Source organism: Panicum virgatum, chromosome 5K, assembly GCF_016808335.1.
Source record: "Panicum virgatum strain AP13 chromosome 5K, P.virgatum_v5, whole genome shotgun sequence".
Taxonomy (NCBI): Eukaryota; Viridiplantae; Streptophyta; class Magnoliopsida; order Poales; family Poaceae; genus Panicum; species Panicum virgatum.
In genome coordinates, this window is record NC_053140.1 from 44,043,040 (window position 1) to 44,067,678 (window position 24,639).

A 24,639-nucleotide genomic window follows, 5' to 3' on the forward strand; every position below is an offset into this window, starting at 1 on the left:
TGCTGATGGCCATTGTTGCCGGCGATGATCTGATCACCATTGATAGGATTTGATTGCATCTATTCTATCAAGTTTCAGTCTTCCACTGACAAGACATAGATACTCGAAATCTTGCATATTTCTATGGTTGTAATGTCAGTTAGGTTTCTGATTTGGAGAAATGATCACCAGAAATCCAAAATAATCCAAATACTCTGTTCAAGCGCCTTGAACATATCTTTCATAGTTTGATCACATCTGATTCCCATACTCCACCATGAGCATCCCTTTCCTCTTGTCGGTTGTGTGACTTTAATATATCAAAGGGACTTTAAAATATTGCTTTTAGTTATTCTGTGTGCTTGTGTGTAACAAATTGCTTTGCAAATTTTAAATTTATTTGTCAAAGTGTTCATTGGATCTTACCAAATTATACATTAGAGTAATGGTTCGGCATACCCTGAGTTAAAATTCTAGATCCTATCTATTCAATCCACGAACGCTACCGTCAAGTGTGTGAAGAATATTCTCTTAAAACTCAGGCGACGCCCGACGTCTGAACTTAGTCATCAGGGAAAATTGGTGTCATAGCATTGAAAGATTGCGACTTCCTTAAAATACCACTGAAAGCTTGAAACGTTACCTGAATATAGCATTCTGTTAGATTTCGGGTGCAACTTTGTTAACTTGAACATATAAACCCTACTGCCCCGCCGCCACCAGGGCAGTGCTTGTGCGGCTTGCCCCTGGCAGGGCGCCCCGTCCCCACCCCACTTTGCTCCCACTCCCGCCATCCTCAGCCCTGCCGCCGCCACTCTGGCAGTGCGGCTTGTCCTCGGCAGGGCGCCTTGCTCCCGACTCCACCCTTCTCTATGGCCCCGTCGCCACCAGGGCGATGCGGCTCGCCCTGGCGGTCGCACGCCGGTCGTTCCGGAGGGGAGCGGCCGCCGCCGGTCGGAGAACCAAGGAGGAGTGGCAGCGCCTATGCGGGAGGCTAGTGAGGGGTGCAGCAGTGCTGGAAGAGGGACTGGATAAAGCTCCTAAGGCATAGGGGTATATGTGTCATTTTGCATTCACATTTTTTGCTAAAAAATCCAGTGAACAAAATCTAACAGATTGTTATATTCAGTTAAGCGTTTAAAGCTTTTAGTGCTATTTTACGAGGGCTCACGCTTTTGGTGGTATTTACGAAAGTTGTTAGGGCAGGGAATCGATATTTCTCGAACCTTGAGGGGTTTCCGTCGAATACGCTGCAGCGAATGCAGACGATCGTCTCGACACGTGGCACATGGTGAAGACTTCGAGTCAGAAGCATCACCCACGAAGCCAAGCGTAACCGTCGGAGCGTACAAAAACCAAACAGCTCCTCCTCGGCTGGGCACGAATGCGGAACGCTCGCGGGCAGTGTGCACGATCAAACAAACAACCCCGTCGCGCACGGGCCCGCATCCTTGCGGGTCAGTGGCGCCTCCTCATACCTCAATCGACGACGGCTGCGCTCAGGGCCACGGCCGCCTAGGGTTTCCGGCGCGGCGGCCATGGAAAACCCCTCATCTCGCTTGGCAACAGGCTGCAGCGCGCGTGCACCACCCTCGGCGACCACGGCGAGGAGAGCGCGCTCCCCACCCTGTGGGCTCTGTAACACCGACACAGCAGCAAACTGCCGTGTTGGTGTCCGATACCGCGTCCGATATCGACACGCCGTCGACACGTCGCCGACACGTATCGGCGGAGTATCGGCAGATTAAACTGTAAAAATAAACATACTTAATCATCGATACTCCATGGACACGGTGTCGATGCATCTCAGGCGGTAGCTGGCGACGGTGTCAATGACCTCCCTCAGCGCGGCGCCTGGAAAGATGGGCCCCGTGAGGGACATGATCCCCGTGGAGCGCAGTGAGCGAGGCGGAGGTGACAGCGGCGCTGGCGTCTTCGGAGTGGACGGCGTCGAGGAAGGGCAGCGGCTGTCACACCCTGAAATTTTTGAATTTCAGGATGTGATTAAAATTAAAAATAAAACAACAATTTTCTCAAAATTTTAAAATTTTCTCAACATTTATTTTTCTTCACAGAGAATTTAGTGTAAAAGAAAATAAATATTGGTTGTTTTTCAAATTAAATGATGTTGTTCTTCTGGTGATGCATTCATGTCACATGCATAGTGTTGTTGAGTGTGAAAACCTTTCAAAACGTGTTCTATCATCAAAATTTCTTCCCGGGAATTTTCTGGATTTTTCTAGATTCTTTTCCCATTTCCCTAGAGCAAACTCTAATTTTTAGAGGCTCTTCCAAATCTTCTCATGAGCTCCAAATATTTTATTTGAGTTCGTTAGGTCCCAATATATTTCTAGGATTTTTCCTAGAATTTTCGGGCCATTTGGAATATTTTTCGGACTTTAAATATGAATTCTAGATTTTTCTAGAATTATTTTAATTTCGAAAATAATTAATTCCGAAATTTTAAATGGGCTAAGTCTATCAAAAGTGCATAAATCCCTAATGGACCTCAAGGGCCCATTCATGTGTTCCCTAGTGGGCTAAAGGCACGTAAAACCCATTAGCATGGGAGGGAGGTTTAGTACCACATTGCTAGTTGATGTGGGATGGCGAGATTTTTCTCTCTATATATTAAGCCAACCTCTCATGGCAACTCCACACAAAAATATAGACTATCCGTAGGGAGGCTCTTTGTTTGGGAGTCCCTAAAATAATCTTTTCCCCAGAATCCCACCATCCTCCGCATCCGTGCATCTCCGGTGAAATCCGACGCCACCCCAGTGCTCAGCTCGTTGTCCTCTTCGTCGTGGTGTCTTCCTTCTCGTGAGTCATCGCCATTTCGCCGTCGACCCCATGCCTTCTTCCTCGACTCCGACAATTTCCTTCTTCTCCGGTGAGCAACTTCCTCCGTCTTTTCTTCCCTCTCTCTCGCTCTGCTCCGCTCGGTCTTGTTCGCCGTCGCCGCCATCCACCATGCGCCGCCGCGAGCTCCGCTCCGCCCGCTCTAGCTCTGCGCCGCCGCCAGCCCACCCCAATCCACTCCCGCCGTCCGATTTAGATCCAGCGGCCCAGATCTAATATGACCCGAGTCAACTAAACCAAATACCGTTCAACCGTGGTCATTTTTGCAAATAAACCCCTCTGTTTTTCCAAAATCAACCCTCCGTCCATCGCAGTTCAAAACTATTTCTGTTTTAGTCCAAATCTTTACGGAAAAAAACCCTGAGCTTTTCCAAAATAGAACCCACCATCCTTTAGTGCGTTCTTTTAAATCCTTTCTTTGTTTTGGTGTATTGTTCTTAGCTGTATCTTTTTGTTTGCTTTGTATGTTTGCCCGATGATTGCTCCGAGTAGAAGGATCGCTATTCAAAGATTGAAGAATCAAGAGTTCCAAGTGAGAAAAAGCTGAAGAGCAGTAAGAGTAGCTTTTCGTTGGAGAAAGGCAAGTGACCCTAACCATACTTCTATCTATACTTTATTTACAAGAGTATTATGATGATTTAATTGGAACATGGAGAACCACCCAAGAAAACAGTACAACCACAATACTAATGGGCTCTGGTCTTGGCTAAGTAATTAGATGAACTATATGTTGTGTTGGGGTTGTTCCGCTTGGTGGTTATGAGTTTGTGTTGTGGAGCGGGTGAAGGAAGCTGTGTCTTCTGAGGGACCGCACGGCAGGGACCAACACATACATATAGGGATTCTTTGTAAAGGCCTCGTAGCGTTCCTATGCAATCACACCTCGGAAGTGTGGTATTGTGCCTAGCTAGCACATTGCGTGGTTGGGTTCAAAGTTCTTTGGAACTTTTACGCGAATTGTGGTGAAAGTGTACAACCTCTGCAGAGTTAAAACTAACCGGTTAGCCGTGCTCACGGTCAAGAGCGGCTTGGACCCTCACATGATTAATAAACTTAAAGATGGGTTTAAATCACTTTCTGGTTATTTCTTGTGGCCTTGCTGAGTACCAACCATAAGTGTACTCACCCTTGCTTACTGCTGCTCAGAAAGAAAGATGTGTGAAGTCTTTTGAAGATGATGCTGAGTTCTAGGCGTGCGCAACCCCCCAGTCGATTGCCTGTGAGGTTTGAAGGCTTCGTTTCCAGGATAAGCTGTATAACTCTGATAGTCTTTTATTGGTTGTATTTCTCTTTTTCGTGATACTATTACTGATTATTCACTTATGATGTCTCTATATGTATGAAACTTGATCCTGGCATACATATAGTTATGCATTCGGTTTTCTTCTTAAAACCGGGTGTGACAGCGGCGCGGCGGCGAGGAGCCGCTCCTCCTCAGATCGATGAAGCGAGCGGGAGCCGGAGCGTCCCGCTCGGAGCTAGCATGCAGGAGAGGGAGGGGGCGGCGGCGGCCTACGGGGCATGGGAGAGATGGAGGAAGCGGCGGCGGCCTGTGCGAGTGGGACAGATCGAGAGATGAGGAGGCGGCGGCGCCCTTGCAAGTGTGCGGGGGAGGGAGCGAGCTGAAGGAGAGCAGCAGGAATTGATGGACGTAGGGTTAAGGTAGCGGGCCTTGGTATTGTGGGCTGTTGGGCCAAATTTAAGAACTTCCATGTTTAATCACTAGCTGAAGAAATCAGAAAGAAGTACTCTATGCCGTGTCGCTGTTTTTAGAAAAATGGTGAATCGTCGTGTCCGACACGTATCGTGTCCGACACGCGTGTCGGAATCGGTGCAACATAGCCTGTGGGACTCGCTACCGTCCATCGCCGTCGGCGGCGGCAGGTCCGGCAGGCCCGCGATCTCGCATTTGTATTTTTCCTTTCATTTTGGTTCTCTGTTTTTGGACGCGACGCTAGTGTTTTTGGACGCGATGCTGGGGTTTTAGTCTGTACATGTGGTGTGGAACCCTAGTGTTTTGATGGCCGCTTCGTAGTTTAATCCGCATTTATGCGGAGCCTAGTTGTTCCTGATTTCAAAATTTGGAAGTATTATTACCAATGTGGGTTTTGACATGCCATTTTCCATCTTTTTTTTTACCGTTACGTGCGGCAGAGTTCGGGTAAATCCTCGGTGTTGGAGAGTGTCGTTGGGAAGGATTTCCTACCTCGGGGTTCAGGTACTGTGATTTCACGGTTTCGATCATCTGAGAAAGCTTTAGTACCAGAAGCCCTTTTGTACAATTTTGTGATGCTGCTTATGGTTTGATGCAATTCTGCAGGAATTGTTACAAGGCGACCCCTGGTTCTGCAACTCAACAGGATTGACGGGCCAGGAGAATACGCAGAGTTCATGCACCTTAAGAAGAAACGATTTACAGATTTTGGTAAATCCTTTACTCAATCAGTCAATTGCTGCTTTGGTATGTTTGAGCATCTGACCTGAATTGCCAACTGTGTAAATAACTGTAAAACAGAGCAGCATTGTAGGATAACGTCTAAAATGGGAATTGAAGCTCATGGCACTCTATGGCATTATATTGTGTTTCTCACGGCTTGAGCTAATGACCTTGGGTTACGTTTGATCCTCATCTTGCTGCACTGCTTTGATGGTCATATCTCGTTTTATTAAATGTGGATTGAGTTGCAGATTTCATGAGAGAAATGCAAGTTTTAGTGGCTTATTTTTCTGTTTAGAACTGTGCAAAGTCTGCCATAGCTATGCATGCATGGTTAGTCGTTCCGTAATATTTTTTTTATATATAAAGGGTGCTGATATACTCAACTTTACAGCCCTAGTGAGGAAGGAGATTGCAGATGAAACTGACCGAGCGACTGGTCGCACGAAGCAAATATCAACTGTGCCCATTTATTTGAGCATATATTCCCCAAATGGTAAGACTACAATCCTGGCAATATGTTGGCTCAGTTTATACTCTTTGGTCTTTGCTGCTATTGCTTACCACATCTCCAATATTCAGCTTCGGTTTTGTGGGGTTTGGGTTGTAGTTGTTTTAATCTTAAACTTGAATTTTACGAGTTAGCTACTGGACTACTGGAGCACAACTGTACTTAAAGAAACCTTGATTGTGTACATGGCTCTTGTTCCCATTAAAATCCACTATAATTTACAGCATCCCCATCATTGAGACTAGTTCAACCGGCTCAGCCTATGATTTCATTATAACCCCTAATTTGGGATACTTTCAGTGGGATATTCCTATTGTATCTCTGAAATTTATATTTGGAAGACCATACGCCGAGAAAATCCTGAGCAGAGGCTGACTTTCATTTATTTTTCAGTAACTGACCTGGGTGGCTGATGGTTGCAGAATTCTATAGCCCCATTTTTATATTTTTTTGTTATGTTGATGAGGTTCTGCCTAATTTACTTCCCATTCTCTTCTTAATATTTTTACCCATTGCAGTTGTTAACCTTACTCTTATTGATCTCCCTGGGCTTACTAAGGTAGCTGTTGGTAAGTCATTCTTGATGTTGAGATATTGTCTCCTTTATTCCTTCGTAGTAGTTTGTGTTACTAACTTGCAATTATATGTTTTGATAATAGAGGTTCAACCTGATAGTATCGTGCAGGACATTGAAAACATGGTTCGCTCATTCATTGAAAAGGTACGTTTGTACCCATGAACATTCTTTTGGTTATTATTGATGAGCATAATTTCTACCTTAAACTGAATTAAGTGGTGACTACACAAAAAACTGAGAATTGGGTTCAGTGTATTAATCCAGTTTTCCCTCAATATTTTGGTATGCACCAGTTCACATATATATCTTTACTAATTTTGTGATCTGATATGTTCTTCTCTTTTATAAAAGCTATACTTGAACTATAATCTGTCTTTTATATGCAAGTAACTGGCATAAATGTTATGTATAACAATGGATCTGTTTGTTTTTTGTAGCCCAATTGCATCATTCTTGCAATTTCTCCAGCCAATCAGGATCTTGCAACTTCTGATGCAATAAAGATTTCACGGGAAGTTGACCCAAAAGGTATTATTCTGATACAAACTTAATGAAGATTGAAGAATGTGATGATTAGTGTGGTTTTTTAGTATAAGATAGTGTAATTTCAATTTTATGTCTTTACTCTTTACTTGATGTGATTAATAAATTCATGTAATGTCTATTTTATAAATTAACTTGATAGAGCAAAGAGCAAAATAGACTTGGGCAAAAAAAAAATCATCTGATCTTCTCTCAAATGCTATGTTGTTGAAATCAGGTGAAAGGACCTTTGGTGTGCTTACAAAAATTGACCTAATGGACAAGGGCACAGATGCAGTTGATGTAAGTAATATGTGTTACTCAGAATATTTCATAACAGTTGATAATTCTCTTGAATAAATAGGTCGTTTGACTGTTCTGTGATTCTGTCCCAAATATGTTGAATCTAAGAAGAATGATATTCTGTTAACTTACTAATAAAAGCTCCTGATCATCTGTGAATTTCCTCTGGTGAGAAACTCACGCATGTGCCTCTGGTTCAGCTGCTGTGATCACTTGATTAGCTGCATTGCCAATCTTGCTTTGTTTATCACCTTTCTCTTAGGTCAATGCATGTTCTCTCCTTGTGTGTACTAGTTGAAAGGCAGTAAGCTTCTAATTGTAGTTTATATGTAACAGCCATGTCTCGATTCTAATTGAGTTCTGTTCTGTAGATACTAGAAGGTCCTATCGACTACAATATCCATGGATCGGTGTTGTCAATCGTTCCCAACAAGATATAAACAAGAATGTAGACATGATCGCTGCGTGAATATTTTGCAAGTATCCCAGAATATAAACACCTTGCTCACAGAATGGGATCAGAGCACTTAGCAAAGATGCTTTGTAAGGTATGCCATATAATTTATATTTGTTTGTGTAATCCTATTTTACTATTTATCTTGACGACCTCACGAATATTCACTAGCCATCATCATGCAGCATCTGGAATCTGTTATTAAATCAAGAATTCCAGGGATCCAGTCTCTAATAACCAAGGCCACTGCAGAGCTAGAAACTGAACTTTGTCATCTTGGAAAACCCATTGCCGCAGATGCTGGAGTAAGACTTTTGCATGTTATTAGTCTAATAGATGATTTCTATCTGTTGAATCTTCTCGAGCCCCAAAGTTTTGCCCATCCAATGGGTACATGAATACAGGATGAGTCTTACTGTGATGTTACCTATTTCTTTGTGCCAGCTACACATATGCATTTGTCATGTCCATTCAGACTGCATGCATCATTCTGTAACACACTCATGGTTTTCTTGTTTTATGCTTCTAGCATAGGACATGCTCTCAGCTTCTCACTAGCCACTATTACATGCACGACAATTTTCTTGGAGCTAGTCCTTCAGTTTGCCTATAAGTGTATTAATTACTCTTCTTCCTGTTATTCAGGGAAAGTTGTACACTATTATGGAAATATGTCGCATGTTTGACAGTATCTACAAGGAGCATCTGGACGGAGCGTATGTTTCAAATATATCTATTCATTATGTCTTTTGGAACATCACATTTGAAGAGAAGTTTTTTCGTTTTTCATAGTTTAGTTCGGGATGTAGTGTTGGGTCTGAGCTGTGAAACTCCCATAGCAATGATACCTCCTCATGTTTAAGACATTACAAGAAACTTAAGCTCGCACTTTGACAGATATCCTTGTGTACCTGAAGTCCTGAACACGAACTACAATATTTTGTTTCTAAGCTCGCACAAATTGGAATGTACTCCCTCTGTCCCAGAATATTACAACGTTTTGTTTTTTCCAAGTCAAACTTTTTAAACTTGGATTATGGATACCAAAAAAATATAAAGATTGACAACAGAAAAATAATATTAGTTGATTCATAATGAAACTAACTATTATAACATGTAACATTTTTTATCTGAAATTAATTATTTTAAAAAATATTGTTGGTTAAAGATAAAAATGTTTGATTTTAACCAATTCTAAACGTAGCTATATTTTGGGACGGAGGGAGTACCATCTAATTGATGTGACATTATGCATTATATTATACCTTGCATGCACACACTATGGTAAGAACTGGTAGTTAACTGCACATATAAAAAATTACATATTTACCTGCCAAGTTACTGATGTTAAACCAAAATTTTCTTCATTGGAATGCTGAAATTGTATGTGCATGTGTGCTATTTCTCAGCTACTTATTCTGCTACAAACAATTTTTCACATAACTTGTCCACTGAGATATCCAATGAAAATGAAACTTGTTCTCTCCTTTCTGATACAATTTGAACCTGTTCTTCTACAAGATTGTCTACAAACTTCTACATGTTTATGTTACTCCTTTTGTTTTGGCAGGCGTTCTGGTGGTGAGAAGATCTATTATGTCTTTGACAACCAATTTCCAGTGGCTCTTAAACGCTTGCAATTTGAAAAACATCTTGCAATGGAAAATGTAAAGAAGCTTATAACACAAGCCGATGGATACCAACCACACTTAATAGCTCCAGAGCAAGGATGCAGGCGTCTTATAGAGTCCTGTCTAGTTAGTATCAAAGGCCCAGCTGAGGCAGTGTAACACCACATGTGTTAATCACCTATAATTAAACTAACCACAGTCATTAGTTCAAAACTCATGCGACAAATCACTAACTCAAACTTGATTCTGTCAGCCTGGACTAGACCGGTCTGACCGGTTGGGGGCTGATTCAACCGTTTTGTTGGCCCCACATCATGTAAACATCACTCCCTCTCTCACCAACTTTCTCAGTCTCACCCCGTGCTCAGCTCGCCCCTCCCGAGCTCTCCCCCTCCCCAAAGCTCTAAATCCCCAATCCATCATTTCCATTTGATTCCAAGGCCTAGGAAGGATCAAATCGGCGTGGGGAAGCTTCTTCCTCGCGATTCCCTCCCTGGGGAGCAATGGATTCAAGTTCTTCGCATGAAAAGGACTCATCCAAGGTACTCTAGCTAGGAATGAATCGATCTCCTTTTCTAGATGATCTTAGGTGATTTCCTCTGGTAAAAAATGTCTAACTGTATCCCTGAACTAGTACCTAGAAGGGTTTAAGGACTTGTGGGCGATTTTCGCCGCGCCAAGGATTCTAGGTTTTGATCTGGGCAGGACCGGTCTGACCAGTCGGGGAGACTGGTCTGACCGGTAGGGGTCCGGACAGTCCGGCCATTGGTTCGGATACTCCGGGTTTGTGGTAGACTGGACATTCCGGGTTTAGGCCCGGAAACTCCGGACTTGAGAGTCCAGATACTCCGAGTATGTGTCCGGATACTCCGGATTTTTGGTCTTGAGTCGCACACAGGCCAGACCGGTCTGACCGGTTTGGTATACCGGTCTGACCGGTGTGGCAGTGGCTGAGAGAGGTTAGTAAGGGATAGTTAGTGCAAATAAATGAGAACTAATTCGGGTATCAGTTACTTATAATTTTTGCAAGTCATGCATGCATTCTCTCATATCATATGTATATGCACACGTGTAGCAGCCGCGGCGGAGGAGGTTGTGTATGAGGTGGTTGCGGAGCCACCGGAGCCGCTAGAGCAAGCCCAGCTGGAGGAGAGGCGTGAGGCCCCGGCCCAAGGCCAAGTTCACCCCAGTTCTGAGCATTAGACGCAAGGCAAGCCCCGGTGCATGTCCTATTATTTTAAATTTTGACATCTATATACGTTTCTATTACTTGTGCATTACGTTTCAGGAGTTGATTGGAACCCTAGTTGCATGATCCTTAGGTTCCTTGAGTTATACTAGCATGTATAGGACGATAGAAATGCTATGCTTAATAAGTTCTCGATAGAAGTCGAGTGACTTCTTGTCACTCGCGAGATATATGATATTTAAAAGTCGGGTAATTTCCGGTTACTCGCGAGATATAAGTTATTTGTGTTTATATTACAGTCCCTGAGTTATTGAAAGTGATAAGGAATTGTGAGACCGGACGGTGAGTGGTGATGATGTATAGGTATGGCAGCAGGACAGGGTTCCTGGGTGCCTTAGCCCATCTGAGTCGGTTAAGGACCGGTCGTTGTCGGCAGTGCTGATCGGGGATTGAGCTGTACTAACCTCATGCCGGGAGTAGGAGGTAGTCGAAACCGGTAAACCGAGTACTGCTTTGCTTTGAAAGTACTGGAACCCGCACCCAACTCCTGGGGTAGTCGAGTAGTCGCGGAGAAATGGGGATGCATATGTTTACTTTTGGTGGTCTCACGTTGAGCTCGGCTGACCATATGTCATTGGGCTGGTTCCTGTAGTTCGAGGCGGGGAAGGGAAAGGTCGGTGCGTGGGGTCCGACGGGGCTTTTGCGTGCTGTGTTGGTTAGGTCCACCTTGCAATGTTAAATCGAATCGATTCGCCGTGTCTCGCGGTTATGAGGGTCTTGATCTCTTTGCTGCATCGTAGTCTCATGATAGAATGAGGAGGATATGTATAAATATGACAATGAACATATGGAATTATTATTTGATTGCACCAACATGTTTGCTATAGTTGATTCATGCAAACATTGGAATAGAGTTAATTTGTATAGAATGTGAAGCTAAAATACTAAAAGTAAGGAATTACTTTAGTCGCTTTTCTGGAAAATAACCATCAGCCAAAAGCCTTGCATGTCTAGGTATGTGGGCTAAGTTATACCCACTAGTCGGGTAAGTCTTGCTGAGTATTAGTTGCTCAGGGTTTGTTTGTTACCCAAATTATTTTAGGACCCCAGGACGTCGACTTCTGCCCCTGTTGTGTCAAGTTCATCTATCGAGATGCAGAGGGGTGGCAGGTCGTGGAGCGAGACCCTTAGATTAGGGATTTGGCGGGTTGCACGCTTGAGGGCTGAGGGTGCAACCCCTCTGTTTTGCTTGGACCGGTCTGACCGGTCGAAGGACCGGTCTGACCGGTAGTTCACGTGGGGAGACCATGCAGACCGGTCTGATTGGTTGGTCGAACCGGTCTGACCGGTCTGATTGGTTGGTCGAACCGGTCTGACCGGTAGTGCAGTGGCTGAACACTAAATTAGTTGTAGGTTACTTTCCGTTTGAACCTGGCATCCCTAGTGTAAAGTTGTAAATTATTTTATTTATGTAAATTTTGAAAAACTACTGTATTTGAACTGGTTTGTAAGAAGTTGTGTATTATTTATGTCGTGTTGTTCTATTTTCAAGTATATTGTCGTGCTTGTACCATCTGCGCCCGCCTTCGCATGGGACTACCGGTGTTGTTTCGATCGGGCCGTGGGTTGAGAAAGGATCGCCAAATTAAGCCATTAGGCTAATGCGCCCGATGTGTTTAAATGACGGCCATTACACTTAATTTAGAGTTTTAATTTGGCGGTTCTGTCACAGTTAGTATCAGAGCCGAAACACACTGGGGATGGTACGAGCATGACTAATTTTTGAATATTACAAACTAAAAATGAAATTCTGACTTAGGATGAGAAGTAGTTCAGTAGTATGGGTGGGAATTATACGAAGTAAGCCCTATATATATTTAGTGCTAGAGTCGTAAGTAGATGTGTACTTTCGGTTAAGAGATGAACGTAGGACGTTCATGCATCATGTTCTTATTGCATTTTCTGTGCATTTGAAGGTTGTACATAGGAGTTCATGCATCATGGCATTGATTATTTTCAAATTGCATTGAAGATTTGGTTTAAGGAGGGTTGGTACATAACTTTAGCTCTGAGAGTAGTTCTGGTAAAGACCGGTCTGACCGGTCTTTTCTACAGGTCTGACCGGTTGGTCCACGTTGAACCACACAGCGCCATGCAGACCGGTCTGACCGGTCCTTGCACCGGTCTGACCGGTTGAGCGCAGACAGAGGCCTCTCAGTTGTGTTCAAATAATTTGTTCTCTGCGATTTCTTCCATGATTCGGATATTAGTTGCTGTCAGGATTATTTTTATGTAATCAGAAAAATATGACTAATCCAATCATGGTTGAATGCAGAATGGCAGGCCCCCGAACCCTCCCGATTTGGCCCAGGCCATTGCGGCCATGCTCACCGGACGCGATGAGCAGACGGCACTCCTTCGGGAGATTGTGGAGCAGGGCAGGGCACAGCGGCACGAACATCACCACCAGCCCCCTGCTCCTGGATATCCGGAGTTTCTGGCTACTCAACCACCGCTCTTCCATAAGGCGGATGAACCATTGGAGGCGGACAGCTAGCTTCGGACTATTGAGTCCAAGTTTACCCTGCACCCATACAACGATGGGGATAAAGCAGAATTGGCAACCCAACAATTGAGGGGCCCCGAGCGCACATGGTGGGAGAATCACGTAGCCATGTTCCCGGTGGACACTCGGTTCACCTGGGCCTAGTTTAAAGAAGCATTTAGGGCACATCACATCCCAGCAGGGGTGATCCGAAGAAAACTCACAGAGTTCTTGGCCCTGAAGTAGGGCAGTAACAGTGTGCTACAGTATTCCCAGGATTTCAACATCCTTTCACAGTATGCCGGGTACCATGTGGACACCGATGAGAAGAAGCAGCCCTGCTTCAGGCAGGGGCTTAGCAGCAAGCTCCAAGATCGCTTGGTGATGGTCAAGTTTGACAGCTTCAGTGAGCTAGTCAATGGGGCTATCATACAGGAGGACGCCCACCTGGCTCATAAGGCAGAGAAAAAGAGAAAAGCACTGGTAGCAGGATCTTCGAGCAGCACCCCACAGCGGTTTCGCCTTGTCCAGTCAGGCCCACAGAGAGCCCCCTTTCAGCACTAGCCACAGTAGCAGTGGGGGTATCGACCACCCCAGTACACACAGCCTCAGGGGACGGTCAGGCCTCCTGTTCCTCAGCAGAGCGAGCAGAAGGTCTGGGTGCAGCAGCCGGGGGTACGCCCCAATTTGTTTCCGTGTTACAACTGTGGGCAGCCGGGTCACTTTGCACGGAACTGCCTAATGCCACCCAATCAAGGCCAGCAATCGAGCCAGCAAAGTCAGAAGCAGAGTGTGGCCCACTTCAAGCCGGGGCAAGTGCACTACACCACTCTTGAGGGTATTCCTGAGGGCGCTCCGGTGATGTCGGGTACGTTTTCAGTGAATAAATATCCTGTTATTGTCTTGTTTGATTCTGGAGTGTCTCATACTTTTATTAGAAAGGAATGTGCTATTAGACTGGGGCTAAAGATAGAGAGTATGCCCAAGCCATACCATATTCACACCTGGGGGAAAGTTAATCACCAATCAATTTGTCAAGCAAGTACCCCTACAGTTGCAAGGAAAAAAATTTCATACGGCCTTGATAATGTTACCAACCCAAAGGGTAGATATGATATTGGGCATGAACTGGATGGAGGGTCAGGGAGTTAGTCTGGACACGACCTCACAATCTGTGCACATCAAATCTTCTATTCATGGGTGTATGACCTTACATTTGAGAGATCATATGTCTTTGACACCTACGGTGAATCAGATTGAGGGTAAGAAGCTAGCAGACATACCAGTGGTATGAGAGTATCCGGATGTCTTTCCGGATGATTTGCCTGGAATGCCTCCTGATCGTGAGGTGGAGTTTGCCATTGAATTGCAACCGGGAACAGCACCAATTTCCCGAAGACCTTATCGGATGCCACCAAATGAGCTGGTTGAATTAAAGAAGCAATTGCAAGAATTGCTTGATAAGAGATATATTCGTCCTAGCACTTCGCCTTGGGGCTGTCCGGCGCTCTTTGTTAAGAAGAAAGATCAAAGCCTCAGGTTGTGTGTGGACTATAGATTTCTGAATGCCGTCACAATCAAGAACAAATATCCCCTTCCCAGAATTGATATTCTGTTTGATCAGCTATTCGGGGCCAAGATATTTTCAAAAATTGATCTCCGCTCTGGTAATCAGATAAAGATTAGAGCTGAGGATATTCCTAAGACGGCTTTTTCCACCAGATACGGGCTCTATGAATCATGAACTCGGTGTTTATGCCTGAACTCGATAAGTTTGTCGTGGTTTTCATCGACGACATTCTTATATTTTCTAAGAACGAAGAAGATCATGCAGAGCATCTTCGCATTGTCCTTCAGCGTCTCAAGGAGCACAAGTTATATGCCAAATTCAGCAAGTGCGAATTTTGGCTCAAAAAGGTGCAATTTTTAGGCCATGTCATCTCGGAGGACGGTATTTCTGTCGACCCCAGCAAAATCCGAGATGTGCTAGATTGGAAGACCCCTGAGACAGTTCCGGAAATTTGAAGTTTTCTTGGGCTAGCAGGATATTATCGCCGGTTTGTACCAGACTTCTCCAAAATTGCTAGGCCCATGACATAATTGCTTAAGAAAGGGGTGAAATTTGTTTGGGACGACAAATGTGATCAGGCTTTCCAGACTTTGAGAAAGCTTTTAACGTCGGCCCCTGTTCTGGCTCAGCCAGATATCACTCGACCCTTCGATGTTTATTGTGATGCATCAGGTACGGGTCTCGGCTGCGTCCTTATGCAAGATCAGCGGGTGATTGCTTATGCCTCCCGAGCACTTTGCCAGTATGAGGAAAATTATGCCACCCATGATTTGGAACTAGCAGCAGTGGTGCATGTATTAAAGATCTGGCGCCATTATCTTCTGGGAAATCCAGTGCATATATACTCAGACCACAAGAGTCTCAAGTATATCTTTACTCAGAATGAGCTGAACTTGCGCCAGAGACGGTGGTTGGAATTGATTAAGGACTATGATCTGGAAATTCATTATCACCCGGATAAGGCCAATGTTGTGGCAGATGCATTGAGCAGAAAGGCAAGTTGCAACTGCATCACAACAATACCTATGCATGCAACTCTATGCCAAGAGATGGAGAAGTTGAATCTGGCTATGGTAGTTGAGGGTACATTTACCAACATTACCCTCACTCCAACACTAGGGGATCAAATTATTGCTGCTCGGAGAAATAATATTGGCATGGAAAAGATTAGGCAAAGGCTCAGGGAAAGTGACCCTCGTGTGGCATGTTTTCAGCTTGATGGCGAGGGTGTGTTATGGTTTAAGAACCGGCTGGTAGTACCTAAGGATTTGGAACTTTGGAACCAGATTTTTGATGAGGCTTATCTCTCTAGGTGTTCTATCCATCCAGGCAGTAATAAAATGTACCAAGATTTGAAATAGCGGTTCTGGTGGACAAGAATCAAGCGAGAAATTGCTAAATATGTGTCCGAGTGTGACACCTGTAGAAGGGTTAAGGCGAGCCACTTGAGATCAGCCGGCCCTTTGCAGCCATTGAGTATTCCATCCTGGAAGTGGGAGGACATTAGTATGGATTTCATTATCGGTCTACCCAAAACTTCCAAGGGGTATGACTCGATATGGGTTATTGTGGATCGTCTCACCAAGTCGGCCCATTTTCTACCGGTAAAGACCACATATACGGCGAAGCAATACGCTCAGCTGTATATGGACTGTATTGTGAGTCTTCATGGAATTCCAAAGACAATCATTTCAGACCAGGGTACTCAGTTCATTGCACGGTTCTGGGAGCACTTTCACGCCGCCCTCGGCACTCAGCTCCTCCGCAGTTCTGCTTATCATCCCCAGACTGACGGCCAGACGGAAAGGATAAATCAAATATTGGAGGACATGCTTAGAGCATGTGTTCTCACCTATAATAAAAAATGGGATGAGTGCTTGCCATTGGCCGAGTTTGCTTATAACAATAGTTATCAAGAAAGCATCAAGATGGCTCCATTTGAGGCCTTATATGGACGGAAATGCAGGACACCATTGAATTAGTCAGAAGCTGGGGAGAGAACTTTCTTTGGGCCCGATATGGTAAATGAAGCAGAAGAGCAGGTTCGGGTTATTCACAAAAATTTGAAGATTGCCCAATCCCGACAAAAGAGTTACGTGGATAAGAAGCGTCAATCTATCCGGTTTCAAGTGGGGGATCATGTCTATCTGCGGGTATCTCCAATGAAAGGGGTTCAACGATTCTGTGTAAAAGAAAAACTTGCACCTCGCTATGTTGGGCCTTTTCTTATCATTGAGCAATGTGGGCCGGTAGCGTATCGCCTGGAACTTCCTGCCCAATTATCCGCAGTTCATAATATATTCCATATCTCCTGGCTCGGAAAGTGCCTCTGTGTTCCCACCAAGGTCCTTGATATGGAAAAATTGCAACTAGAACCCGATCTCGTGTACCCAGAACATCCGGAGAGAATTGTTGATTTCAAGACCTGAGTTACACGAAATCAAATTAGCAACTTCTATAAGGTGCAATGGAGTATTCACTCTGAGCGGGAAGCTACTTGGGAGACGGAGGAATTTGTTCGGACTAAATGTCCTGAATTGCTACAAGCATATCAAGGTACCCACCCAATCCTATCTTTCAATTTGGCACGTTCATTCTAAATCTCGGGATGAGATTTCTTTTAGAGAGTAGGATTGTAACACCACAGGTATTAATCACCTGTAATTAAACTAACCATAGTCATTAGTTCAAAACTCATGCGACAAATCACCAGCTCAAACTTGATTCTGTCAGCCTGGGCCAGACCAGTCTGACCGGTCTAGGAAACCGGTCTGACCGATTGGGGGCTGGCTCAATCATTTTGTTGCCCCACATCATGTAAACCTCACTCCCTCTCTCACCAACTTTCTCAGTCTCACCCCATGCTCAGCTCACCCCTCCCGAGCTCTCCCCCTCTCCAAAGCTCTAAATCCCCAATCCATCATTTCCATTTGATTCCAAGGCCTAGGAAGGATCAAATCGGCGTGGGGAAGCTTCTTCTTCTCAATTCCCTCCCAGGGGAGCAGTGGATTCAAGTTCTTCGCATGAAAGGGACTCATCCAAGGTACTCTAGCTAGGAATGAATCGATCTCCTTTTCTAGATGATCTTAGGTGATTTCCTCTGGTCAAAAATGTCTAAATGTATCCCTGAACTAGTACCTAGAAGGATTTAAGGACTTGTGGGAGATTTTCGCCGCGCCAAGGATTCTAGGTTTTGATCTGGGCAGGACCGATCTGACCGGTCGGGGAGACCGGTCTGACCGGTAGGGGTCCGGATAGTCCGGCCATTGGTTCGGATACTCCGGGTTTGTGGTAGACTGGACATTCCGGGTTTAGGCCCGGAAACTCCGGACTTGGGAGTCCGGATACTCCGAGTATGTGTCCGGATACTCCGGATTTTTGGTCTTGAGTCGCACACAGGCCAGACCGGTCTGACCGGTTTGGTATACCGGTCTAACGGGTGTGGCAGTGGCTGAGAGGGGTTAGTAATGGATAGTTAGTGCAAATAAATAAGAACTAATTCGGGTATCGGTTACTTATAATTTTTGCAAGTCATGCATGCATTCTCTCATATCATATGCATATGCACACGTGTAGCAGCCGCGGCGAAAGAGGTTGTGTACGAGGTGGTTGCGGAGCCACCAGAGCTGCTAGAGCAGGCCCAGCAAGAGGAGAGGCGTGAGGTCCCGGACCAAGGCCAAGTGCACCCCAGTTCTGAGCATCAGACGCAAGGCAAGCCCCGGTGCATGTCCTATTATTTTAAATTATGGCATCTATATACATTTCTATTACTTGTGCATTACGTTTCAGGAGTTGATTGGAACCCTAGTTGCATGATCCTTAGGTTTCTTGAGTTATACTAGCATGTATAGGACGATAGAAATGCTATGCTTAATAAGTTCTCGATAGAAGTCGAGTGACTTTTTGTCACTTGCGAGATATAGGATATTTAGAAGTCGAGTAATTTCCGGTTACTCGCGAGATATAAGTTATATGTGTTTATATTACAGTCCCTGAGTTATTGAAAGTGATAAGGAATTGTGAGACCGGACGGGGAGTAGTGATGATGTATAGGTATGGCAGCTGTACTAACCTCATGCCGGGAGTAGGAGGTAGTCGAAACCGGTAAGCCGAGTACTACTTTGCTTTGAAAGTACAGGAACCCGCACCCAACTCTTGGGGTAGTCGAGTAGTCGCGGAGAAATGGGGATGCATATGTTTACTTTTGGTGGTCTTACGTTGAGCTCGGCTGACCATATGTCGTTGGGCTGGTTCCTGTAGTTCGAGGCGGGGAGGGGAAATGTCGGTGCGTGGAGTCCGACAGGGCTTTGCGTGCTGTGTTGGTTAGGTCCACCTTGCAAGGTTAAATCGAATCGATTCGCCGTGTCTCGCGGTTATGAGGGCCTTGATCTCTTTGTTGCATCGTAGTCTCATGATAGAATGAGGAGGATATGTATAAATATGACAATGAACACATGAAATTATTATTTGATTGCACCAACATGTTTGCTATAGTTGATTCATGCAAATATTGGAATAGAGTTAATTTGTATAGAATGTGGATCTAAAATACTGAAAGTAAGGAATTACTTTAGTCGCTTTTCTGGAAAATAACCACCAGCCAAAAGCCTTGCATGTCTAGGTATGTGGGCTAAGTTATACACACTGGTCGGGTAAGTCTTGCTGAATATTAGTTGCTCAGAGTTTGTTTGCTACCCAAATTATTTCAGGACCCCAGGACGTCGACTTCCGCCCCTGTTGTGTCAAGTTCATCCGCCGGGATGCAGAGGGGTGGCAGGTCGTGGAGCGAGACCCTTAGATTAGGGATTTGGTGGGTTGCACGCTTGAGGGCTGAGGGTGCAACCCCTCTGTTTTGCTTGGACCGGTATGACCGGTCGAAGGACCGGTCTGACCGGTAGTTCACGTGGGGAGACCATGCAGACCGGTCTGACCGGTTGGTCGAACTGGTCTGACCGGTAGTGCAATGGCTGAACACTAAATTAGTTGTAGGTTACTTTCCGTTTGAACCTGGCATCCCTAGGGTAAAATTATAAATTATTTTATTTATGTAAACTTTGAAAAACTACTATATTTGAACTGGGTTTGTAAGAAGTTGTGTATTATTTATGTCGTGTTGTTCTATTTTCAAGTATATTGTCGTGCTTGTACCATCTGTGCCCGCCTTCGCATGGGACTACCGGTGTTGTTTCGATCGGGCCGTGGGTTGAGAAATGATCGCCAAATTAAACCATTAAGCTAACGCGCCCGATGTGTTTAAATGACGGCCATTACGCTTAATTTAGTGTTTTAATTTGGCGGTTCCGTCACAGGCAGCTGTTGACGCGGTAAGCCATTCATGTGTTGATATGCTCAATAACTCACACTTCTAATAATGTTGTGCCTCGAAATGTTTCCATCTCAACACTTATGGAGATATCTCCAAAAAATTAAAATAAAATTAATTAAGGGAATATTTCATTCCTAGCACTTGAATAGTCACATTTTTTTAATCTGACTTATCTCATTTATGTTTGGTCCCAATGTGGAGACTCCACATTGGTCAGTGCTTCACAGCTAGTATTAATTACTGCATCACAAGTTTTTCGTTTCTATACTAGAAAGTACTTTAAATGTCTTTACAGTTTGGCATAGTAGGAATGCAAAATCTTCACTCTCTCATCAAATACTTGTACTGTCTTTAGTCATCATCTTTTTTTTTTTGATATATGACACTTTTACTACATTGGCACTTGGCAGGTCCATGGAATACATAAGGAGCTAGTTCACAGGGCTATCAAGGAGACACATGTATGTTTTCTCCTTTCTTGATCAGTTGAACTGTATTTGCAGCACAAACATGGTCTTATTTTTTTTATAACGAACAAACATGGTCTTATAATATGTATGTACCAGTACTAAGGTAGGATTTAATGCATCCCTTTTTCTTTTCTTCCTTTGGAAGGAGACGTGGGTGAATCACCGATCTGATTTGATTTCAGTTATAGTTTCTTAGTTTACCTAAAACTGACGTGGAATATTTTTTGGAGGGGATATTTTGAAAGGGGGATATGGAATATTATCAGGAATGCAGGATTGCATCTGTCTTTCTATAACTCTAGAACCTGCATTTGTGTATATCACTGAAATGCACCTTAGTAGATATAGCAGTAGAAGTGATGGAGAAATGTTATTTAGAATAAGAATGTCCTGATGGCAGCTTCACTTAGAATTGAAGTTGTTTGGTTACATTTGTGCAGGAGTTGAAGCAGTTTCCAACTCTTCGTGTGGAAGTAAGCGGTGCAGCTTTTAAAGCACTGGACAGAATGCGGGATGAAAGCAAGAAAAATACACTCATGCTTGTTGATATGGAGTGCAGCTATTTAACTGTAGATTTCTTTAGGAAGCTTCCTCAAGATGTTGAGAAGGGAAGGAAGTCCAACACAATCCATCTTCGATAGATACAATGATTCGTATCTCAGACGAATCGGTAAGGACTTCAAAGTGCATTTTCCACTACAGTTAAATGGTTTACCTTCTTACCGTTATATATTGCAAGTTCTGAATACGTGACATGTATTTTTTTTTGAGGGTCAACGGGGGGGGGGGGGCGTCCCCCACCTGATATATTGAGGGGGCTTTGAGCAAGCCAAATGCTTTTACATCAAAGTTTGAGCACTTTTTGAAAGAAAAACTAAAAAATACATGGTGATTGTACTACATGGGAGACAGGGATTGGCACCAGGCTTCAGCTACACAGCGATCTGCACGCGGCCACCTGCTCGGCCAGAGCTTCTCTTCTTCTATGCAGTCCGCCCAGAAACGAGTGAGGGAGGGATCCAAGCTTTGGAAAATCACACCATTGCGGTGCTTCCACAGCTGCCAGCATATGAGGAGAATAAAGCAGTTGTAGTACTTCTCCGGCACAGCGTCCGGACGAGGGACACACCACAGATGCCTCACGCTGCACCCCGCTGTGTCGACATGAAGCGATGTTCAGACACTAGAAAAGAATGGGCATCTGAAGAGCAGATGGTCACAGTCTTCCACGCCGGCCCGGCATACTTCACAGGTTGCGTCCTGCACCACATTCTTCTTCAGGAGATTTGCTCGACACTGTATGCGTTCTTGTACGAGTAGCCAAGCAAAGAACTGGACCTTCGGGGGAGCTCTATTCCCCAAACGAAAGCGTGGAAGTCGCACGGTGGCGCCCCTGCCACCACCATGGATAGCTGATAGGCAGGTCCAGCGCGCAGCACCCCCTCGGCATCGCAGAGTGGCAAGCTTCTGCGATCATCACCGGGGCGGAGCCACACCCGAGTCAGAATTTGGCAGAGCTGCTCCAACTCTGCGGCCGCCCGGGCAATGAGGCGCGGAACCAGGTAGCGTTCGAGGCCGCCTTCCACAGCCATGGCGACAGTGATGCCTTTGGTGGTGGCGTGTGTGTATAGCAGTGGGAAGAGATCCTTCAGTGTTCCCATAGAGAGCTAGCGGTCCTCCCAAAATGCCGTAGAGAGCCCATCCCGCACCTCACAAGTTGTGACAGCCCGATACATTGGCAGCAGGGAGGCAAGATCACGCCAGTGTGCGCCCACAACCTCGCCATCCATCGTGACCAGGTTGATCTTGGCGCGCACCCATTGCCCCCAAACCGAGTCACCTGGGGTCTGAAGTCGGTGTAGGAGCTTCAGCAACAAGCACTTGTTCTGCATGGCCAGGTCCTTGATCCCAAGGCCGCCTTGTTCCTTTTGTTGGCAAGCCTTCCCCCAGGCGACGAGGCACTGAGCACTACTAACTTTCTCGTCGCCGGCCTAGAGGAAACTGCGCCGCCGTGCGTCCAACGTGTCGAGGATGCCTTGGGGAAGAAGCATGACAGACATAGCATGCACCATCTGACTGTCCATAACAGAGTTCACAAGAACTATCCTCCCCATTGGGTTCAAGAGCGTAGCCTGCCAGCCACTCAGATACTTATCTGATTTGCAGATCAATGGAGCAAAGGCAGACAGCGGTAGCTTCGTGTTGGATAGCGGCAGCCCCAGGTAGGTTCGGGGGAACGCCCCTTGCTTGCAACCAAGGATTTGAATCAATTCCTCCGTCAGACCAGCCCAGACATGCATAGGAACCATAGTGCTCTTGTTGTAGTTGATTTTGAGCCCAGTTGCGGCCGCAAAGCTGTCCAACAGGTTCTTCAGGTTTGTTACATCGTGGGCGTGCGCACGCACCAGCAGAAGGGTGTCGTCTGCATACTATATAACCGGGCACGGCAGACTGGGTTCGGCGGGGTGGTGCACAGTCCCAGATTGCTTGATAAGCTGCTGCAGAACGTCGGCGACTAGAAGGAACAGGTAGGGCGATAAGGGGTCGCCCTGCCGCAGCCCGCGCTTGCAGGAGAACCACGGCCCGGGCATTCCGTTAACCAGGACAGCAGACTTGGATGTAGTGAGAATGTTACTGATCCAGCTGCGCCAAGTGGGGGTGAAACCTCTCACGGCAAGCACCCTATCCAAACTCCCCCAATCCACCGAGTCGAATGCCTTGGCGAAGTCTAGTCTGAGCACCAATGTGGGGATCTTCCGATGGTGGCAGCATTGGACTAGCTCCACCGCATATATGAAATTCTCTGAGATGGAGCGCCCTTTGATGAAGCTCGTTTGATCAAGATCGATGAGGTTGGGGATCTCGACTTGGAGGCGCGTGGTCAGCATCTTCGCCACAATCTTGAGGGAGCAATTTTGCATGCAGATAGGTCGATAATCCCCGGGTTTCAGAGCTGCTTGGTGTTTTGGCAGCATGATGATGTATGCACGGTTGAGGCGTTCCAGGTCTACAGTTCTTGCCTGAAAAGCTTCAGCGAAGGCCATTACTGTGGGCACGGCGACGTGCCAGGCTGCGGCGTAGAAGCCCGGGCCAAAGCCATCCGGGCCGGGGGAGCTGTTGCGGTTCATGGCGCGCACGGCCATGCGCTCCTCGCCTTCAGTGAATGGGGCAGTCATGGCTGCTGCGTTCGGTCGGGCAGCGTCGCGGTAGAGGCCGTCCAGGTCGAACGACCAGGCGGTGTCCTCGGCGACGCCGAGGAGGCCCCGGAGATGCGCCATGAGGGCGCGCGTTTTGGCATCATGAGCGGTCACCACAACCCCGCCGAACTCCACACCGTGGATCTGGTTGTGGCGCAACCGCCCGCAGGCATGCACGTTGAAGAACGCGGTGTTGGCGTCCCCCTCGCGAAGCGCACGGAATTTGCCGCACTGTTTCCAGTACGCGGCCCGTTCTCGAATGGAGAGCGCCAGATGCTCCCATACACGACATGTATTTAAGAATAGTTCTGGAACCAATACATGAAGTATACCTAAACATTAACTTAATTGCATGTTTTGTTACACCATAACATGCAATTATTCTTGTTATCTTACAGGTACTAATGTACAGGCGTATGTCAACATGGTATGCTCAACCTTGAGGAACTCCATCCCCAAATCTATTGTTTATTGCCAAGTCCGTGAGGCGAAGCGCTCACTGCTTGATCATTTCTTTACGGAGTTGGGAGCAAGAGAGGTGAGTTATTTTGGCGCCATGCATTGTGGCAACTTTTCTTCACAATAACATAATGAAGTATTTGAGTATTTAGTTGTTGAAGCTGAAGTGCTATGTAGCTTGTCCGTGCTCATGGTTCACTAATTCACCCATACATGCACTAATCTCTAAACTATTTTTTGTCATATGTGCTGTCATCGTCACTGAATATAAAGTGTAGCGTGTAGTGTGATGATCGCATTAATACAGTCGTTAACCTCATTTCCGTTTGCTGTGCAGTCCATGCAGCTTTCTAAGCTTCTTGACGAGGACCCTGAGGTCATGGAGCGCCGAGCAAAGCTTGTCCAGAGGTTAGAGCTATATCGGAGCGCCCAGGCTGAAATCGATGCGGTTGCATGGGCCAAATAAACTCGTCTCCTTGGCTGGATTCCGCGTTTTTTAGCTGATTTTTTTTTGGCCAGAAATATAGCTCTTTCGTATTTGTCTGCCCCTTGGGTTCATCTGTTTAGGTAGTTCATGGTGTTCAGGAGCATAGACATCAGCTAGACC

General features: G+C 45.6%; 1 pseudogene; it reads left to right on the plus strand.

Moving 5' to 3' along the window:
* The first annotated feature begins 874 nt into the window (after window positions 1-874).
* On the plus strand, window positions 875-24,637 carry LOC120710136 (annotated as a pseudogene).
* The last annotated feature ends 2 nt before the right edge of the window (window positions 24,638-24,639 follow it).